General features: G+C 44.8%; 1 protein-coding gene across 7 annotated transcripts in view; it reads right to left on the bottom strand.

Moving 5' to 3' along the window:
* ROR1 (receptor tyrosine kinase like orphan receptor 1) overlaps positions 1-20776 on the bottom strand; it is a 151543-nt gene that overhangs the window by 61852 nt on the left and 68915 nt on the right. Inside the window, exon 1 of one of the 7 annotated variants that reach the window (XM_035333808.1) lies at positions 3409-3412. The exons of the other annotated variants lie outside the window; for them this stretch is intronic. The gene's annotated coding sequence lies outside the window, so the exon portion shown is untranslated. Of the gene's footprint in view, positions 1-3408; positions 3413-20776 lie in introns of those variants that run through there. 7 annotated transcript variants of the gene reach the window in all.

The following is a 20776-nucleotide window of genomic DNA, read 5'->3' as shown; positions in this document are numbered from 1 at the left end:
ATGTGCAGTGTTCACGACCCCGTAATGTCTGTGCCACACTAAAAAAAACACAGTCTCTAAAAGTTAACAGCCTGCACAATAGGAAATAAACAGGAGCAGGGCAAAGTTGGCTTGTTCAAGCTTAACTGCTTTTCCAGCCGCGGAAACCTTGTGGAAGGATAAACCAACTGATGATTTTTTTATTAGCTCGACAAACAAAAAGCCAGGCTTCCGATGTAATGCTACTGCGGATCCACAGAGATTAGGTTTCAAAGTCGTGGCAACTGCCATCCTTTAGGAACCTCGTTAGCTTGGAAATGGATCCAGGATTTCTCTGTTAGGCAGGGCAGTCCGAACAGGCTGAGCACGGTGCATCCAGATCCAGCTCCGGTGGACCAAGCGCCCGCCTAAGGCTGCACACCACACAGCTGCACTCAGGTTTTGCGCTGCTCTTCCTAATTCCTTGTTCTTTGGGCCAAAGGACCACGGTGGTATCGAGCTCAGCAGGTGATGAGGGCGAGTGTCTGTGTAAGCGAGCCCAAGTGTCGCAGAATTTGCCGAGTTCAGATGAGCTCATATGTCCTACAGGGCTAAATGTGACCCGTGGGTTAATGAACATCAGTCACTCGAACTATTTTGTACGACCTGTTTGCAAATAAAGGAGAACGCAATTCTCCATGAAGGCTTCAAGGCAAACGGGACATTGAGAAAACGAAGCAAAAGACTGTCCTCTGGCCTTCTTGTTATTTTGTACCTAGTATTTACAAACTGCTCTTCCAATTTCTCTCCACTCATCTGTAATTAGTTCCCAAATGACTCTTTATGGTCATGCCCAATTATTCTGTTAACCTTTCGGGTTTCCTTATGTCCACGCACAGGTCCTGTCCTCACTCTGCCAGGAGCTGCACCGCCTGTTTTGTCCCACATCTGAGCTCTGACCAGCTTGTACAAGACTCCATTTTACCAAATCAAAGCCACAATGATACCAAAGGGGTGTCCGAATGAACGACGGAGATTGGCCGTGCACAACCGTGACTTGGGCCTCGAGGGGTGGCTGTAGTTTTGGGAGGGGAGCTCCCGTCTGACAGACACAGAGCACTGGTTGCAGGTCCAAGTGCTCTACCAGTGATACCAGCAAGATGCTGGAAATGCCTGGGCTTGATTCTGGCAGATTAACTCCTCATTTTCACGATCCTGGCCAAGTACCACAATCAACCATGTGTTTGGTTTCAATTCAAATGCTGAAGTAACCAAACTGCTTACCCTCTGGCTGCACAAGACCAAAAACTTTCCGTTAGTTAACACGTGGATGTTCAAGGAATATTTGAGCCTAATCCAGACTGCACTGAGCTACCTGCAAAACCCAGCAGAAGTTGATGATCGTGGATGCCGTTTCAGGTTTGTGCATGCCTTTAGTCCTCCTGAAACACGGCACTGCTAAATTGTATATTTTCTTACCCAGCTTCCCACATTAATTGACTTTGACAGCGGGTTTGTGAGCTGCTGTTAGTCATGCTGTTTACAGAGCGCCAGGGATAACAGATTATAGCATTACAATAATCTTTCAAAAATTTAGCTATTAAAAACTCAGAAGGAAGTAAGAGAAGGGGTTTGCATGTGGGTTACCTGATTTGGTAATGACATTATATTTGGTGCAGCCAAGCACCCCGGCTGCAGGAAGCCCAACCAGCAGATGGAGTAACCCTGTGGGCAATGCACAGGGTGAAAGGGCCGAACTTCTCCCCCCCAGTGTGTGATCTCCCAGTGCCAGGACTCCTCTGGGATATTACCACTCAGGCTGGAGGGACCATGAACTTCAGGTGATGCCTAAGCACGTGCATGGAACAAGTCTCACTGTTCTCACAGGAATCCATACTGAAAATGTCCTCAATTTATGACAAAGACAGGACAAAAATTGATGAGAGCTCCATTAGCAGGTATATTCACAAAAAGATGAATGACACCTGAATAGGCCAGGAGAACTGGACTCAACACAGAGACATATTTGGGGCAAAGAGATGAAATTACTGCTGCTGCGTTGAGGGCCACTGGGGTGGTACCACTGCGATGGTGCTGGGAAACATCCCACAGCACAGGGTGGAACTAGACAATCCCTTCCAACCCAATCCATTCTACAGTTCTACAATGCTGTAGAATGCAAACATACACAAACCATAAATATCAATCATGTGAATGTGTCTTTTTGACCACATTTCTCAGCAAATTGTGTCTCGTTTGAAATGCCTGGGCTTGGTATGCCGAAGGCGGGACCTCGCTGAAGATGTGGTTCTCTCCAAACCACAGAGCAAATCATGCCCTGTGATTTTGGTTTCCTTGCATTACTGGCTTAAAGCTTTGAAACCATTTAATGCACACAAACACACATCCATACACGCATACAAACACATGCATGTGCACACAACCGAGCAGATACAGGTTTGGGATTCAGACACACAATCCTGCACACGCAGTGTCACATCGCAGGCATGAACATCTCACTGGTGGTGAATTCATGACGAATTTCACAGTAGAAACCACAGCACGATGTTCCTTGAGAACATCTCTTGTGGTGATCGCCATAACTTTGCTCTTGGCTTTCGGATTTAGCAAACTGAACCACTTGTGGACGCACCAGGCAGCGGCATGTGCAGCTCGAGACACAAGTCTTGCCAGACAATGAGGAACCCTGAAGTCCTGCCTGCTGGCCAGAAACCCTGACCACCTATAAAGTGCATTTCATTTATGGAACTGATGCAGACAGAGTGGAGGAGTTTACTAATCAACGCTTTGCTGTTGCTCCTCCAGGCCAAAACTGGTTGCAAACAAAGCGTTACTGACATGCGCCGTACCACTAAACTTCACCCACTCCTACCTGAGCCTTTCAGCGACAGCCTTGAGTTTCGGTAACCTGCAGTGTGTTAGGCATGTTCCAGGCATGTTCCAGGTTGGAAGTAATGACTAAAAATACTTATGCATTCATGTGCAGCTTTACACGAACAAATTCATGAGACTAATCTAGAAATAAGTGTTGAGAGCTGAGAGAGCCCCTCTCTGTGCAAACCCAATGAAGAACAAGGAAGAGCAAAACTAGTTTTCTGACACTGGGAAATTACACTTCCCAGCTTTGCTTTACAAGAAAAAACTTCTTCCAGCATGTTACTGGATTTAAACAGGTAATGAACTCAGTTAAATGGAATCAGAGATGAGGCTGACATCCTTGTATCCTGCACCCTTACATCAGCCCCGAGATGGACTCTTACTTGCCAGAGGTGAGAGGAGATGGAGGTGGTGAGCAGGACGAGGAACATGTGGATTTTCCAGCTGCCACTTGCAAGAGGTCTGCCTTTACATCCAGAGACCTTGATGTGTGGCAGGGGAAGAGAAGAAAAGCTGCATAATCGCTGCATTCATACACCGTGTGGCACAAACCGTGGCACCCTAAAGAGACTGCCGGTTTTTCAGATCCAAAAAACCTATTTATTTTTCTGGTAAACCTACACACACGAGTGCAGCTGACCTTCTGTGGGCAGGGACACCCCACACCTCGCACAGAGCCAGCCCTGCACGTATCGCCCTCAGCTCTTCCGAGGGAGGCTCCCATCCACACGTTGCTTCCCAGTTCCCACTGTGGTCGAGGGAGTTCTGACTAACCAGGATAAATAAAGGTCTGCCCAAAGCTTTCAGGATTTGGCTTGCTTAGTGCCATTATGCTTGACATTGTGCCAGGCAAGGAGAACTTGATCTCTGCTCCAAGTGGATAAACACTGAATGGTAGATTCGTGGAGATCTCAGCATGTATTTATGTAAAGCAGTGCAGGTGGGTTTACTTTTTAAATAAATAAATACAAAAATACTTCATAATGCTTGGAAGTGAGCACAGAACAGTGTGGTGGATCAGCTTTTTGTGTGGTGGGCTGAGAAGAAAGTCCCAGCTGTAACAAGTGTCACCAATGAACAGGAAGAGCCGGGCCAGCAAGAGGTCACTGAGGGCAGCAGGAGATTCCCCAGCATTGAGAAGTTAAATACAGAGCAAAACCAACATGCAGTACCAGAAAATAAATAAATTAAAAAAAAAAAAAAACACGTATGCAAAGGGACAAGTTCGATTTGAGTAGGACCTTTTCCTGAACAACTAAATCTTAACAGCTAATTAGTGTCTGGAGGTACGCATCCCTGCTGCAGCCTCATTGAGAGGCCTGCCTGATGACCCTTGAGTCAAGCAAAGAAACCAAAGAACATACTGAAATTTTTAACTTACAATTGTCACTTGATGATGCTACCAACTTTATTCTAGGAACTGGCAGAGACAAAAAGACAAAGCAGAGGAAACCAATGTAGCTTTTAAAGGAGCACTTGCTCTCACTTCTCCTTCCATTGAAGCCAACAGTAAAGCTGCTATTGAATTAGGAAATGCTGAGCACTTTTGAAAGCTGCACAAGTGGATGAAAAGTGCCTTAGGAAGCTATTAGTTCACAAGTCCTCTATCAGTTACAAGCAAGGAAAACAAAGAAAGTAAAGTAAAAACAAAGAAAGAGGCAGAAAGGTTTGAAAGCCCTTCTAAACCATCACGCACTGACTGCCGACGTTAGATAAGCAGCTCCAGTTTTCTAGCAGCCCTTTCATCTGCACACATGCTACTGAAGGCCACTTCATCTTGGTGTAGATTTTAATTAATTTTAATGTTTATTTGCACACGATGGGTCTCTTATTCAAGAGACAAAGCCAAAAAGCGTGCCTTGAAGCCACCAGTCACCTTCGGGAAGTCTGTGGAAGCCGAGCAGCTGGCACCTCCATAGGCTTCAAGCCCAGGCGCAGCCGAACCAGGCCGGCCTTGAGGCCAGCACCCTTCCGGGCCAGCTTTGTGACATCCAGCACCTCACAGCCCGCCGGTAGCACCCCAAAAACTGCAGGACTCTACAGATTTTGTGCTCTTAGGAGCCACTCCGACATGCTGAACGCTTTACCTCACTCACGCGCCAGAGAGAAGAATTACATAACTCCGAAATTTGCTTTGGCAGAGGCAGAGGACACCGTGGCACCATTTGTGTGTACTCAGCAATTTTAGAATCCAAGGATTTCTCCGCGTTGCATACTTGGAGATCTAATAAGGGCGCTCTGCGCAGTTTCTGGCTGGTTAGAAAGCAGACAAATAAGAAAAATGAAGACTTTTGTTTTTACTAGGCTGTCAGTTAACATTTAGCAGTATGGCTCAGGTTCCTTTTTAAAGGGTGCTGTGCTCCGTCCTGGCTATTATGTGAAAAATGACACAAGGTGCTGGTTTTTAAGCAGTAAGTCAACCCCTAACGACCTTTTATACACAAACATTTGTATTCTTTAGAAGGTGAATGTGGAAGGACAGGAATGAAGGAAATCTCCCTTCAGACAACTAAACTAGATTTCCAGCAGCGAGAGCATGCCCAGCACTACTAGAGCTCCCCTCAGCTTGATTAGCAGCCCCAAAACATTTATCCACTTAAATATTGCTTTCATTACCTCAGTTTTAGGGAACCACAATTCAAAGTGCTATGAGGTGTGCCGTGGCTGGACGATAAGGATATCCATACCAGCCATGGTAAGTACCAGGTTCGATCCAAAAGGGAGAAGAAACAGTACTTCACTTCCCTGCTGAATGATGCCTTCCACACAGCTCGGACAGGAGAAATAAATGGCATTACTGCAGACAGAGGAGGGAAAAGATGACATTCTTTGCTGTCCAGAGAAGAGAAAAGAAGGATGGGCTTAAGGAAGTAATTTCAAACATAGGGAACCATTGTACAAGAGCAACTATGAAGACTATTTCCTCACACTCATCTTCACCCTAAAATAATAAGGCACTTAAGTAAAAACAGACACTGGACCAAGGGTTTTGTAGTGTTTTCTCCATGTCTGACTGGAGCAGAGGCAGCTGGTGGGACGGTGAGGGAAGAGCCATAATGAAGCATGTGTTAAGTTGCACAGCACAGTTTCTGAAAAACCCTAGGCATAGTGGTGTTTTCTGGTAAAAAAAAGGTCAGCAGAAGAAAGAGAGGGATAATCACTGAAAAATAATCTTCAAAATAAACAGATCAGCCTATGGAGAAAGGACTCGCACACTGCTTGGTGGGATCCACTAGAGACGTGGCTTGAGGAGGATCACTTATTCCTTCAACAGGCTGTGCCCCCAGCACCTCGATTCTCTCTCCACTAATCATTGACTCTCTGGCTTCAAAAGTGCCATAAAGCTGCAAATACCATCGAAAATAAAAGATTAAATAAAAATCATACCTAGGAGAAAATGGAGATGGGATCCATAGCAAAAAGGATTACAGACACTGGGAAGTCACGCTCGGAAGGAGCGGTGAGCCTGGTTTCCACGTCTGCATGGGCAGTTCTTACACAAAGGAAACACCACACCTATGGGCACCACGTTTACATCAACCAGTCAAAAAGACATCAAGATACAAAACACCCAAGTGAAACGCATGAAGGCAGCTCTTATGCATGAGTGGGAAAACGAGCAGACAACAGATTAGCCCTGCTTGCAAACCAGGCCACAGTTTCACTTACGGTCAGTTCACATAAAAATATCTCGTGGGCTTGCATGCTATGCTGCAATATAAGCCTACACCTCAAAACATACTTCTGAAGAACTGATACAGGAGCTGATGCTGCCGTAAAATCTCTTAAAATATTCTTCGGTGGTGCAGCAGTGCCTTGACAATCTGATCACAGAGTATCTAGCACTAGCCATTAACAGTATGTATTTTAAACTCTGGATACGATGGCTAGCATTTCTGTCTTGCATAATTCTATACATTCAGAAATCTAAATCTAAATCTTTTGCATAATTCTATACATTCAGAAATGTGGTGAGGGACACAAAGGTGAAGAATAAGCATAAAATGATAACTGAACATAAGTCATGCAAAGAGAAAGAAAAACAGCGAGAACAAGTCCAAAAGGCTGAGTGATAATTGCAAAGAAGATTTAGTTCAGGACCAGAAAAAAAATCATACTGCAACCCAGAGCCTGCATCTTTTGTGCCAGCTGCCTGATCTTTAAACTTAATCAGTGCTGACTGCTGAAAGCCTTGCCGAGCCCGAGTCCGCTGCGGAGATATCTGGCACTCCTATTTCACAGCAAGGATGATTTATAACTTTGCTTTGTAATATTGCACCTTTGGAGCACTGGGTATTTTGAAACCCTCCATAATAAGCTTATTTTGGGGGGGAATTCTCGTAATGCCAGTTGGCAAAAGTTTAAACTGAAACTCGTTAAAGGTATTCAACTTTGAAAAGATTTACTGTGAACATAATAGCAAATATGGTTGGTATCAGGAGCCAATGACATTTTTTCAGTCTAGAGAGAGTAAGTAGTCTGTTGTTTCTTACATCTGGAACAGTAGTAATCTATTCCTTAAACCCGAGCAATCAAATTACTCTAATTTTCTGTTGTCTTGGCTTGAATAAATATTTTCAAGACAAGTTATGTTAAAAATATGCACACGCTGACTGCACAGTTAAATGTGCATAACATCTGTGCTGCAGTTTAGTGTGGCAAGCTGGAAAGGTATCCCAGCGGAAAGGCACTTCAAAAAATCACTCGGTTTCCAGATGAATTAATAACCTATTAACTAATAACTATTGCCAAAAAAAAAAAAAAAAGAAAAAGAAATATAAACAACAAAATAAAGAAATAGAGGGAAGATGGGGGAAAAATAAGAAAGAAGACAGCTGTCATTCCTGGGATGCAAAACTGCCCCATCCGGGCTCAGTGGGCAATGGGGAAAAAGTGAGCAATCTGCCAGGGGTTTGCTGTTCCCTGCCAGTCCTTGCAACGCTCACCACTGGAGGAAGCGATGTGGATGGCAATTATTCACAAGTTTGTTAGGAAAAAAGTGAGAATTTGATTCATTTCACTATTAAGTATGGAAAACTTCTTAAATTTCAGAAATGTTGGGTGAAATAAACAGAGGCAATTATTATAACTGTTCCCCACAAAATATCCCTGCGAAAAGCTCCCCATTTTGGATGCAAATTCAGTAAAAAATCTAAAGGGTGATGAGGGAAAAGCAAAGTTTGTATAAGCAAAGTTTGTATTTTTGGAAACCTGTATGAACAAAATCAAACACATCCTGCGAGCCTTGCTGTCTGAGCAACAAGCCTGCATACCTACAAGCGCGGGGTAAAACTGTGTACAATTTGGGATCAAAGTCCCATGTGCTTCCCATTTTTTTTCTATGCATCAGTGGCAGGGGTTGACAAGCGTTTCTTAAACTGTAACAGCATTTCCAGTTTTAAACAGGTCATCTAAAAGAAAAGTTATTTTTCACTTGCAAGACACCATTTACATTCCAGCCCGACTGCAGGAAGAAAATGAAAGCAGTAAATGGTCCTCTTTTTTACTAAAGCATTTCTTCCTCTCCATTGCCATTTTCCCTTCAGGTATTGCCATATCAAAACACAGAGATTAAGCTCTGGTGAGAAGTTCTGTTTCAAAAAGCTGCCTTTGGTCATTTTTCATTTTAAGAAATAAACATTTGGCGTTGTTTGCACTTAACGGACAATATTGGTGTAATGAAAGCCCTGGGTATAAATGAAGATGTGTATGTACATTTTCAGATGTTTATTCACCTGTTCAGCTGCTCAGTTAAAAGAAAAGTTGCTGCTCTTCCTCCCCCCTAAAATCTGAAGTGATTTTAAATTACAGCGCTTGGAAGCTAATGCCCTGCTCGCTGAGTCACAAGTCTGCATTCCCGTCATAGTTCCGAGCTCCGTCCTACAAACACCAACACGGGGTTCTTGCATTCAAGGAAATGAATAATCACAGCTTGCCTTTAAGCTAAATAGCAGACAAGCCCCAAACAGCGCTGCAGCTGGGGTCCTTCTCATTCATCGATCTGCTTCTGCCGGGTGTAAAGACTGCTGGGGGCTGAGAGCAGGGCTCGGCCGGCCAGAGGCAGGGGAGGGGGGTTTGAGATCCAAGAGCTGCACAGCCTCCCACCTCCTTCGGGGAGAGAGTTATGTCTGCTGAGAGAGAGCGTAATTGATGTTGAAAACGCTCGCATACTAATAAATTAATATCACGGCAAACACGAACTACAGGATTTATGGGAACGCAATATCGTCCGTTTGGTAAACAGATTTGAAGTACAGACGATTCGGGAGGGTAAGGAATACAGAAGCTTGGTTTGCTTTCAGCTGGGGAGATTAATGTCAATCTTTAAGAGAGCACCAATTTGCTTGCATAGAAAAGGGAGAAAAATCAGTTATCTGAGACTAAATATTGGGTTGTCTCAGTGCTAACGGATTATCCAAATACAGTAATTTTTGCTCCTTGCTCTTTCTGTGTTTGCATCTGTCAGGTACCACGGACCTGCCCCTTCCAGCACTGTTCTCAGGGAAAGGCTTCCAGTGATGAAGGGGCTGGTTCTTATTTTTTGGCCAGCAGACAACTCTCCCATTCCAGCACTGCTCAGCTCAGCCGCAGAGCATCCTCACTCCTGCTGCCCGCGGCTCACAACCCATGGTGACAGCTATGGGTCAGGGTTTGGTGACCATTTAAAATGCTTCGTGCTGCACAGAAATGCCTGTGGCACCACGGAGAGTAAGTTCTTCTGGAGGTGTGAGGTTTTCCTCCGTCAGAACAGCAGTCCTAGCATGATTTTCTGTGTTCCCTGGTGTACAGAGCTGAGCCAGGCAGAGAGGAAGGTCTGCTGGAGAGGTGAGGAGCACGAATCCCTCTGCCTCCTCCCACCTGGGGAACCTGCCCCAGCCACCAAAGTCCCTTTTTATGCTCTTTTTCCCCAGAAGAAGGCTCTCTGCGCCACTCAGACCCATATAATAAATTATCCTACGGAAGGAGTGACTCAGAACAGTTTAAACGTATCCATCCCTGTTATTCCTTAGAAATATTCTGAAAGGTCAAAGGTTTAAAGCGAGTTCTTTGAAAGAGTCCCACACTGCTGAACTTTTAAAGGAACCTTAGCAGGAATGTTAATTACTCAGAGCCATGCATGACACACACTTCGCATGCCCAGTGCCTGGTATAAATTTAACAAAAAAGCCTCAAAACCATTTTTCCTGAGCGCATTTCGGGGCCTGGTTCAGCAGAGTCCTTCAGCACATAACTTTAATAAGTCTTAAGCATGTGCTTAAATACTCTACTGTATGAGGGGCTTTATGGTCCCTATCACAAAGGGACCAGAAACAGAAAAAAAATGGACGAAACACCCAGGATACTTGCAAAAATTAAGGGGAAACAGTGAGCTAAAGGGAAAGGTGTTGTTACAGATGACTTCACAGGGAAAGCTGCCCTGGGTGCTTCACCGGGCTGGGGCTGGTGGTCATCTCCCGCTCGTGGTGGACCCCTGAGCTGCATCCTTCTGGCCAACAGGCACAGATCCCTGCCTCCAGGCTCCTGTCTGACACGGGATCAAAAACCCCCTTGCCATTAACACCCCTTTGCTCTGGCCTCCCTCCCCAACCGCCCCAGCTCCCCCAGGCACCACCGCCCGGTCAATTCTCACCGCCTCCCCGTGACACCCAGTCCTCGTCTTCCACGTTCTTCCAAATTCACAGCTTGTCAATTTCTGCTACGTTTTCACCCGTTCTATTTCTGCTACAGCAGCAAACTACCCGGAATTGCACCACTCTCACATTTATAATTAGAAATATTTTAATCTCTCCCATGGAAGGGAAGATAACTTATCTTTTCTTAAAAATAAACAAATCCAAATGGAAAGAATTCATTCATAATTAAATCACTCTCTCCAGAAAAGCTACGAGCAAGATTGATGATTTTCGGAAGAGATAAGAGGATTAGAAATATAATTTTAAACTTGTCTTAAGGGTAAAAGCTTACACCCACATCAGCTAAATGATATCCATATCAGTTACAGGGAACAAGCTTAGATCAGTCCCGATTCCAAGAAAAAAAATTAGCAAAATAAAACTAGAAAGATAAAATGAAGAGGCAGCATCTTTCACAACATGTCCCAAAGTGCAGAGGGCCTTAAGAGAGAACATGTGAGGGAGAAATATTTAAAGGAGTCTGGAAGGTTTTAAAGTGCAGCTTCAATATGGTACAAAGAGTTTCATGGAGTAGTTTTAACACCTTTCCACACATTGGTTGCACTGTAGCAGTGCACTGTAAGAAAGTGTTTCAGGGTGAAAAGAGGGAGGCAATGTGAAAACACCTGCGAATTAAAGAAACATGGAGCAAAAACAGGAGCCACGATTCACAAAGTGGGGGTGCAGGAGCCAGTTTTTACAAAGAGCCAACTTCAGCTCTCATCAAAATTTTGAACCATGCCCAAGGTGTACCCACCAGCGAAGAAATTCGGTTAAGTGCCCTTTTCTCTTTTTTCCCTGATTTTCCCTGATTGCAAGCAGTGACTTTTTGGATGGAAACAAATCTCAGAAAATGTCAAAGACCTCTGATGTTCCAGCCTTGCTGGCCCTCCCTTCCTCCCTCAAATTCACCAAAACACAAGAGGCAGGTTGGCAACTCATCCATAAAAACGCACGAGGCGTCTTCTCGTTTTCCCTGCTGCCAAAAAGCAGTATCCAAAAAAAAAAACCACCAAAACCAGGTAATTATCAGAATGGGAACACGTGGACGTGCAGTGCCGGTCCGAGGGACCGACTTGCCGAGATGCCAGTTCTTGTTGTGACATCTGCTGGGGGATACGTTGATCAACAGCACCAACAGCACCTTCGTATTGGACAGATATTTACCTAAGGGTGTGAAATGTTTCCAAATATTTATCAATGCTCAGGCTGTACCACAATTTGGGCAGGCTCTGCTGCCCGCTCCGCTGCCACCAGTGCCCTCCTCTCTTTGTCTGAGCTCTTCTGGAAAGTTTTTAGTGCACCTTGGTGGATACTGCGGGTTCAGTAAAGCTGGTATACGAATTACATTTTATTAAAAGTCATGGTAAAGTGCTCAGGCACCGATGCACAGCCTATTAGTAGCTTTAAGATTTCAGTGTTTTGGTGGGAATGCTTCAAAACTGAAGTATGTTTTCTTTGGCTACAGCACCGCCATTAGATGCAGTTGCTCCTGACATTTTAAGAATTGTTTTATGACTGTTTCCATGGAGGTCAAAAAGGAAATTACTGTTCCAGGAATGCTTAGATAGCATCCACGGCAACACAAAAGCCTAAGTTATATAGCTGCATTCTGGCCGGTCTGATGGTGTGATGATTAACAAGTTGTGCTGCAGCCGAGGGCCCTGAGCTGGGAATGCTGCAGGGAATAGTTTCCGAAGCCAAACCGTGAGTTCCAGGGCCTGATCTGGCATCTTCCAGGTCGTACATTTTCCTGCACGCCCAATTATCAAATTTTCTTCCTATACATTTCATCTGTCACAATTTTTTGTATTGTTTCCCTACCAACCGCCAGACATTCGAGAGATCAAACAACAAAGTCTTCCCCTACCTTAAGAAAGAAAGTGAGTCTGCTTAAGACTTCCATAGGAATGGTGACTGTAAATTTATTAGCTTCACTTGCTACGAGGAAGCTGTTAAAGGCATCAGGAAGCAGCCAGATAACCGAGGCCATAAAATACTTTAGAAATTAATGAATGAAAGATGGGCTGAAGCCACAAAGTGCGGGTCTGGTTCTGGTTTTTGAACTTGCAGAGTTCACAGATGCTCGCAGGCAGGGCTTTTATTCCTGCATCAGGACTCCAGTTCAGAGCAGAATCAAAATTCTTCCAAAGCTCACAGTTACCCCAAATCCTTGGGTTTTGTTCTGATACATGGCTAAAATGAAACAGAAATCCTGTGAGCTGGAAACCAATGCAGCTGGCTTCGGCCAAGCATTTCCTGGACAGTGCTTGAGAAAATACCACTCCTACTGCTACCAGCAGTTACTGTGCTTGGAATACATAAAGAATTACGTTAAGAGAGTGCTTGGAATACATAAAGAATTCATGTTAAAAGAATTCACCATCTGAGGAGGTAAAACACAGGAAGGATGGAGCTGCACTCACACAAAACGATGGAGCTAATTTCTGGCCCGTGTTTGCTGCCCGCTGCCCTGCATTAGCCCTTTGGATGTGTGCTCCCCGATTGCCCAGGGAGAGGTTGAATACTTACCTTCCTCAAAAACAACGTTAATTGGAAACTTTACCCAAATTCTGCTGAAATCGGAGAGTTCTGGACTGGTTTAAACGGATGCCTTGGAACAGGGAAATTGAAATTCATGCTTTGGATGCCGGTGCATTTGTTTGGGTAGGGAGAAATAAAGTCTTAGAGTCTCTATCAATATTTTGTCACTCAAAAAGAGAAATACCCTGAAGAAAAGGATAGTAGATACATGAGAAGGGCTGAGACGCCTCCACCCACGTAGTCTTACACAACATGTTCAATAATCCAGGCGTTGCACACATTATTACATACTGACGGTGCATTCTGTCCTCAAAAATGGAAATTACCTTTTACAATATAAACCTTTTTATTTTTCTTTCCTTACTACACCATCCCTTTACACACCCTTACATTAGCACACTGAGACCAGTAACAGCTGCTGGGACTCACCATTCATTTTTTCTTGTACAGTTCCTCCTTCCCTGGCTTGTATTTGCTAGCTGGAAAGCGTCGCTCCAGCGCCTTCCAGGTCCTACACAGCATCAGCCACGGTACCAACAGATAGGGTCAGGGACCACCCACGAGACAAAATGGCAACCAAAGCAGTTGCTTACATGGAAAAAAAGAATGTTAGAGAACTATTTGATGTATTTTTAGCCGCTTTTAATACACTTTAGCAGCTGGAAACAAGGTGGGAAGCCAGGACTGCGGGCCAAGATCCAAAAGGCACTGAAGGCGCAGAGTTTTTCCGTGGACTTTGACTGCCTTTGAATCAGGATTGCTCCCGACAGCCTGCCTCCATGCACCACTTGGAGCTCCGCTACTCGGCTGCCTTCTGGGATTACATTCATGGCTCTCCTCTCGAATCGCACACGATCTCTAGAGAATTGCATGGTACTAGCATCCCAGGAAATGGAAGATTTACAGGGGAAAAAATCTGCATACGAAAGGAAAGATCTTAGCCTTGAGAAATGCGCGTAGCAGAGGATGGAGATGAGAAGAATTGTTTGCGCACCTCTGAGCGCTTGGAGCTAGGACTTTATGCACAGCATCCCTTTTCACTTGCATTATAACTGACACAGAGGGAAAACGCCAGGTTAGCTGCAACTTTAGATGAGAGGTTAGGCCTAGAAAGTACTGGCTGCAGTAAAAGTTCGTACCAAAGTCCGGTCTGACTTTCTGTCTGTTTTGGAGATAAAGGGCTCTGGGAATACACTGATCTTTGGGGTTCCAATCTGGGAAAGAACCATAAAAATAACAATAATTCAGATTTATGGTTAAACTAAAAATCTCATTTTTCTGAGTGCTTCCCCGGTCCGCAGTAAGTGCACAACCCAAAGAGTCCCAGCTATCAGCCAAGCAACGTGCAAAGCTTCCCCAGAAGGTGGGATCACCAGGTTTAGCAGCCCAGAACCAGTAACGTCGGTGAGGCCATTCATTCCCACCCTAAAAGAGACTTCCAGGCTGTCTACAATAATTCGCATTTAGGAAAAAAGCTCTCCTTAACTAAAGAGGGATTTTTCCATCCGAGAACATCAGCTGGGGAGTCCCGAATCAAGTGGGAAAATGTTTTAGCACAAGTCATTCCAAGAAAGCACCGCACTTAGCTGGTTCCATAGCACTCGAACAATGAGCTGTCCGGCAGCACGTGCTCTGGATATAGCCCCATAACCGTCCGTTCTCCTGACAACTCTCTTCCTGGATTTTTTTTTTTCCTCAAATCCTACGAATGAAGGCTTACCAGGATTTATGTAGCAACTTAATACTTTCAGGAAAGAAAAAGCACACAGTGCAGGAAAAGAAACAACAGGGCTAGAGTGGATCTATCGTATTTTAAGTTAAACTTGCAAATAAATTTCTCCTGACGTTGACTGATAAATATCTAGATGATTTGAACTCGCTTCCTGGGCTGTGAAAACTATCCTGCAGCTGCTTCCTCTGGCTGCCCAACGCCGAGGAGTTTCGGGAGCGCGGCCGCGCTGCACAGGGACTCGAGTCAACGCGACCGACACGTGAGAGCAATTGAGAGCAATTCATCCCTTCTACCTTGAATATTGTGCTGGTTTTTAGGAAGACCTTAGGAAAGATCACTTGTCTAGCAGGCTGTTCACGGTACCTGCCCAGGTTATTTGGCCTGGGTATTTTTTAAAGCAATTTTATACAATTTAAAAAATAAAGGCGTAGCTTTCGAATACCTCGATGAATTGAACAAAATCGAAAAATTAAGACTTTCCACACTGAGACTTAGGGATCGGATCCACGTGGTGTTATTTGAGGCGTTCAAGACTTCGACCACCCCTGTACCACGGACTTAACTCCACCATTTATTCACACCAGCACGTCCCCGAGGTGTCCCACGTCGCTGCAACGAGGCGGCAGCTTTCCTGCCCTCCTCCCTGCCCACCTTGAACTTCTCCGGGCCCCACAACCCACCTTTACCTCCACGGCTCTTCCCTCTCAGACCTTATCAAAACGGGGGCTGGGTTAAGCAGCTTGAATTTTCAGTGCATTTTCTGCCAGCAAGGATTAGAAAGGCGACGTGACCCGGAGGGAGGAAGGCTCAAGGGAACAGTAGGGGCAGTGTGACTGGCAGCGGGCACGGCCCCACTGATAACAAGGCCTTTTTGTGAGGTCTCAGCAAAGGAGAGCTTTAAGGAAGGATTTCTGAAGCAGCATAATGAAATAGCCTCGCAGATACCGACAGGGAGCTCCTTCCATGCGCGAGGGGAGAGGTAGGAGAAAACACAAAGTCATTTGTTTGGCGATTTAATGAGTAGATGATGAAGGCTGAGCCGGCAAAAGGCAGGCGCTCCCCTTCTGAGCCCGAGGAAATATGATAGAGACCAGAGCGGGGTGGGATGGGCTTTGAAAATGAAGGGAAGCAGCTTGCATTTGATACGGCAGAAGAAGAAGAGGCAGTTGAAAGCACATGGAGGAAATGGAGCTGGGCAAAAACAGGCTGAAGAATTTATTTGTCCTGTACCGCAGCAGACGAGTCCTCCTTAACTCCTTCTGGGCTGCCTCTCTGTTGGGTGTACGTCCCCGTATGTGCACAAAGGCTTTATAATTAAACTCCTGTGAGTTAATAGAGATGGGTGGATAAAGGAGAGATATCCTACGTGCCGGGGCAGAGGGGAGGCAGAAGTGTGAGCTCAGCCCTTACAAGCACACAGAACCACATTAATGCTGAGACTGCCCGCCAGCCTATTTTGGTGTAGGTCGGGGCAACCCCACCAACCTTGTTCATCTACACATGGACTTTTTACACGTAGTAGATGCTTGTTTCCTACCTAACAGTAAAGGAATGAAGGAGAATATGCCTCTGAGTGACATCTTTGCACCAAAGTGACCGGGATGTGTATGCAATGAACAAATGCACTGATCGAAGCGAACAGAACGACTGGAGGCAGATTTAGTAAGGGAAGTTTGTCTCACAACTCTACGCTGGATATGTTGTTCTACAAAAAACGTGGGGGAAATTGAGCACGTGCCATGCTTCCCTACTGTTGCTTTTGGAGGAGTCATGGTGTAGGTGCTGACTTCTCATTTCCCAAGGGGCACGGAGAAGGGATTCAAGCAGCCTTTGATCTGCAGGTCGGGAGGCTCTCTGGCCCCCACACGCCACGTGGGTTTACAGGCTCCACAGTCTGCCTCCCAGCGTCTTTGATGATTGTTTTTTGCTGGCTGAAGAGCTCATCTGCTTTTGAATGGTGATTCTCAGGCTGAAGCCCCTCTACCTTCAGATGACAATGTGTGGTTTTTAACCTAAAACAGATCAGCTATCACTGGCACAGGCAGTGTGTAAATCCTTCTCTCCTCGCTGCTGGAAAGTAAGAGGTTAAATCCCTTTCCATTTTAACAAAAACATATTTTAACTAAATCCAACATTCTTTTATTTAACTTTTAAAAAGAAATGGGCATGCTGTGCTCTAATAAATTTTTTCTTGGCACTCTCCCTTCCCTTTGAATGTTAGAGGGGAAAAAGAGAGAGACAGAGACAGAGACAGAAAGCGAGAGAGAGATTAACTATTTGGGCTAGGCTGACTGCCCTTTAAATTGTCAAAAAAGTTGAAAGATATATGAGCATGCTGTACTGACAGTACCAGTAATGTAGGTCAGACCCTGAAGGTTCCCGAGGCTTTCAGACCAGCCTATCTGCAGATACTAGACACAGGATGTTAGCGTCTCATTTAACAGCTTATAAAAAGCCCCCAAATTGCAACCCGGTCAGGCTGGGCCAGAAGAAGGCTTCTTTTATTTTGTTTAATCCACAATTGCTAAATTAACCTGGCAACATGCACAAAGTTAAATGATGTTGAGGCATGAACAGACCATTCTGAGCGTTTAACCTTCCCCCCTATGTTGGGAAATCACATTAGCATTTCTATCTCGTCTCTCACCTATGTAGCGCTGTTTCCCACCGCACTCTCTTAAAAGCAGATTTCACATTACTGCAGCAGACCCAAGCAACGGAGTTCCCACCATTTGCTTTCATAGCTAATCCTCGAGACTAAATAATTCTGCATTAGGGGCTCCATTCCTGCCATTCGCTCTGGATTTTCCATTTCTCGGTTTCACCATCATCCCCTTGGACCACGTTAAAACAGTTCCTCTCTTTGCTTGGTTTTTCCCTTTCCTACCCAATACCGCCCACTTCAAGGGAGTCGGCGCTTCCCACAGCGTTATTTGCCGCTCTGAACTCCGAAGAAAGAAGATGGCATCCGAGACGACACTGTGTGGTAGCTATTAGCAAGGGCTGAATTGTAATAGTTACCACTGTGCTTTGAGATAATACATTCCTTCCCTCTCTCGGAGCCTTGCAGCTTAGGCAAGCTGCGCGTACTTGAGACTGAGGGGTAGGTGCTGATTTTGGTTTCTACTTTCTCCATTCAAACACATTTCTGAGGGCTTCCAGATGACTTTGTGAGGTCTCTAAGTAACTTTAAGGAAAGAGGGGGAGATTTGCTTCGTGCAGCCAATTTCTAGATATTTTATACAAGGTTTATGTACCACTTCCAGGCATTTCTAAGGGTTCCTCACCTACCTCTAATTCAATTCCCAAATCAAAACCTGAAACCTTACCAGGAGGCTGCATTTTGATGTCTCTATTCCTTTGTGATTCTTTGCTACATGTTTCAGGAGAAAAATAAATAAATAAATAAATAAAAAATAACTCCTTGGAACCTGAAACTCTGCTGCCCAACTGGCCAAAGCCCAAGCAACCAGAATACCTGACATCAGCAGAGAAGCGACTCCATCGGTGCTCACAGAGGAGCGAACATGGGGATACGCTGCACTCGTCTTGTTATAACCTAGGGATTCAGAGAGTTAACCACAACCCGCTAGGGGAATAGGAGCCTCCACTCCTGGTTTCTCAAATAATGCATTACAGTGGACAAGAAGACAAAAAGATCATTCACCTACACGTTTCTCAACAGAGTCTAATCAAGTGGGACTACGTGCGGTGCACGCTTGCTGAGGGAATTGCAAGGGGGGAGGTAAGAGGAGGGCTGAACAGCATTTAATAACTTTGAAACGTGATAGCTGCCTACAAAGTAATGTCATGGTCAGCAACAATGGTATTTCAGGAGCTACTCGCACAATGACTGAATTCATTGTTTAAATCTATGTGGCATTTTATAAATACGAATTAGCGGTGCTCAATGAGTTGGAGGTTTAAAAAGTTTCTGTTCAGCTCAGTGGGGTGACGTTTTTGAAATATTTATCTTATAAAGAAATCTGAAGGTAGCTAAAATTTTACCTGGAAATCTCTCACTCACAATCCAATTTTAAAACTGCTTTAAAAACCTGAGCTGACAAACGAGATTTGAGGTTTACAGGATAAGCACGGTAATCGTGCGTATTCACGTCAGAGCTTTTCTTTTATGGCTTCAACTTCGGAGCCAGCTGGAGCTCTCCCTTTGCAGAACCTGTACGAAAAACAAATCTGGAAACCTCTTGAGTTAATAGCCATCTCAGCCATCCTGTCTTTATCAAGACTCTGCATTTTCAGCTATGCCAAGTGTCAAGGAAAACAAATCTCTACCTAGGGCTCTCTTTAAATGCAGAGTTTAATTGCGAAAGTAAACTACAACCACTTAGCGTTATCTCAGTTGTGTCACACAGGGCATTTGAAATAATTAGAATGTAACCTGAAAGATCTTAGAAGCAAAATTGTCTAAATCTCATTCAACAAAGTTAAATTACGGCATGAGGTTGTTTTAAAAGTCTTTACATCACAGCCGATTTCAGTCTCAGGCATGTCAGCATCTCCACGCCGAGGCTCCCGCTCCTGTAATCATTTCCCTAAAAGTACGAAACTCCCTCCAATAGGCATTGCATTACGGGCTGTGTAATGCAGGAACATGCCAAGAAAATGTCTTCAGCCTTACTTTTACAAACATGGCAATGATCAACCCAAAGCACGATATGAAGGTTGCTTATATTTAAAGCAATTTAACATGTTGCAACAAAGGTATGCTTAAAGCTACTCCATCAAAAGAAACTGCAATCTTACGGCAGCACAAACATGAGGTCTATGGACCTGGTCCTACAAACCTGATTCACATCAGGAACATTTACCTACATGAGTAATCTCCCCGAGGAAAAGATAATGGATGAAAGGGGAAAACAGGGAAGCCGGTTACAAAACTTGGCTTCTGCAGTGCAATTCAGCAGGCAGCTTCTTACTTTAAAAGGGCTCAAAGTCAGGCCTAATCTCAACAGCGACTCGAGTGTTTCTCATCTGTTTCCATCTGCTTCCAAGCTTTCAAAGACTGCTGTAGGACACCACAACACCGCTACCACTGTGTTGTGTCAGAGAGGTTTCCTTCTTCAGTGCATCTCACCAGGCAGACCACCACTGTGCCCACCACGGCCACGAGGGTGCTGGCTGGTCGGGGTCCGGGAGATGGAGGAAGCCACCCCAAAACACTTCCAGCCAACCGCTGCTGTACAGTAAAAGGAGACACACACACATACAGACATGTATGTTTATATTTTTATATATACATCCACAGCTATCATATTCCCAGAGACCTTTTTTGTTTCACAAGGACAGCTCCATTGGTATTAGGACAGGGCTGTGATCAGCGGTGAATTTATTTATTTTTTGCATAGTTTGATTACTATTCACTGGTGCTTTTCATTTTATAGCATGAATTAAAATCACATAAATCTGCTTCACAGAAGTAGTGATGAATGCAACACTGCAATACAACAGCAAGGATAATAGCTTCATAACAATTTGTAGATCGCAGACCACAAAAGCCCTACAAATAACAGCTTCCTTTATTTATATGTCAACAGATTTGATACTTCCCGATGATCAAGATAAACAACTACACATCTTTCAGAAACAAACAGGCACGGGAGATGGAAAGCAAACAAAACCACAAACGACCGAAGTATGCCAAAGCAAGCTGTGAAGCAAGCCTTCCCAGAACTGCCTCAACAGGTACCACAAGGGAACCCCATCGCGACCACAGCAGCTTTTAGCGCTAACAAAAACGTAACTGCTTCAAAGTAAGGCAATTATCACTGCCTATGCCAGGTAAACTCAACTCCATTTACACAGAAATGTCCTGAAATCACCTGCAAAGGTGTGCAGCCTACCAGGGGTGTCACTTTGTGTGTTGGGGTCATCTCTACAAGGCCTTGTCCTTGAGGCTGGGCCCTGCTCCTGGGGGGACCCCGAGGTGCCTCCGGCCTCGGCCATCCTGACA

This window comes from Oxyura jamaicensis, chromosome 8, assembly GCF_011077185.1.
Source record: "Oxyura jamaicensis isolate SHBP4307 breed ruddy duck chromosome 8, BPBGC_Ojam_1.0, whole genome shotgun sequence".
Classification (NCBI taxonomy): Eukaryota; Metazoa; Chordata; class Aves; order Anseriformes; family Anatidae; genus Oxyura; species Oxyura jamaicensis.
The sequence above is the reverse complement of the archived record's forward strand: the minus strand, read 5'-3'. Positions and strand labels throughout refer to the sequence as shown.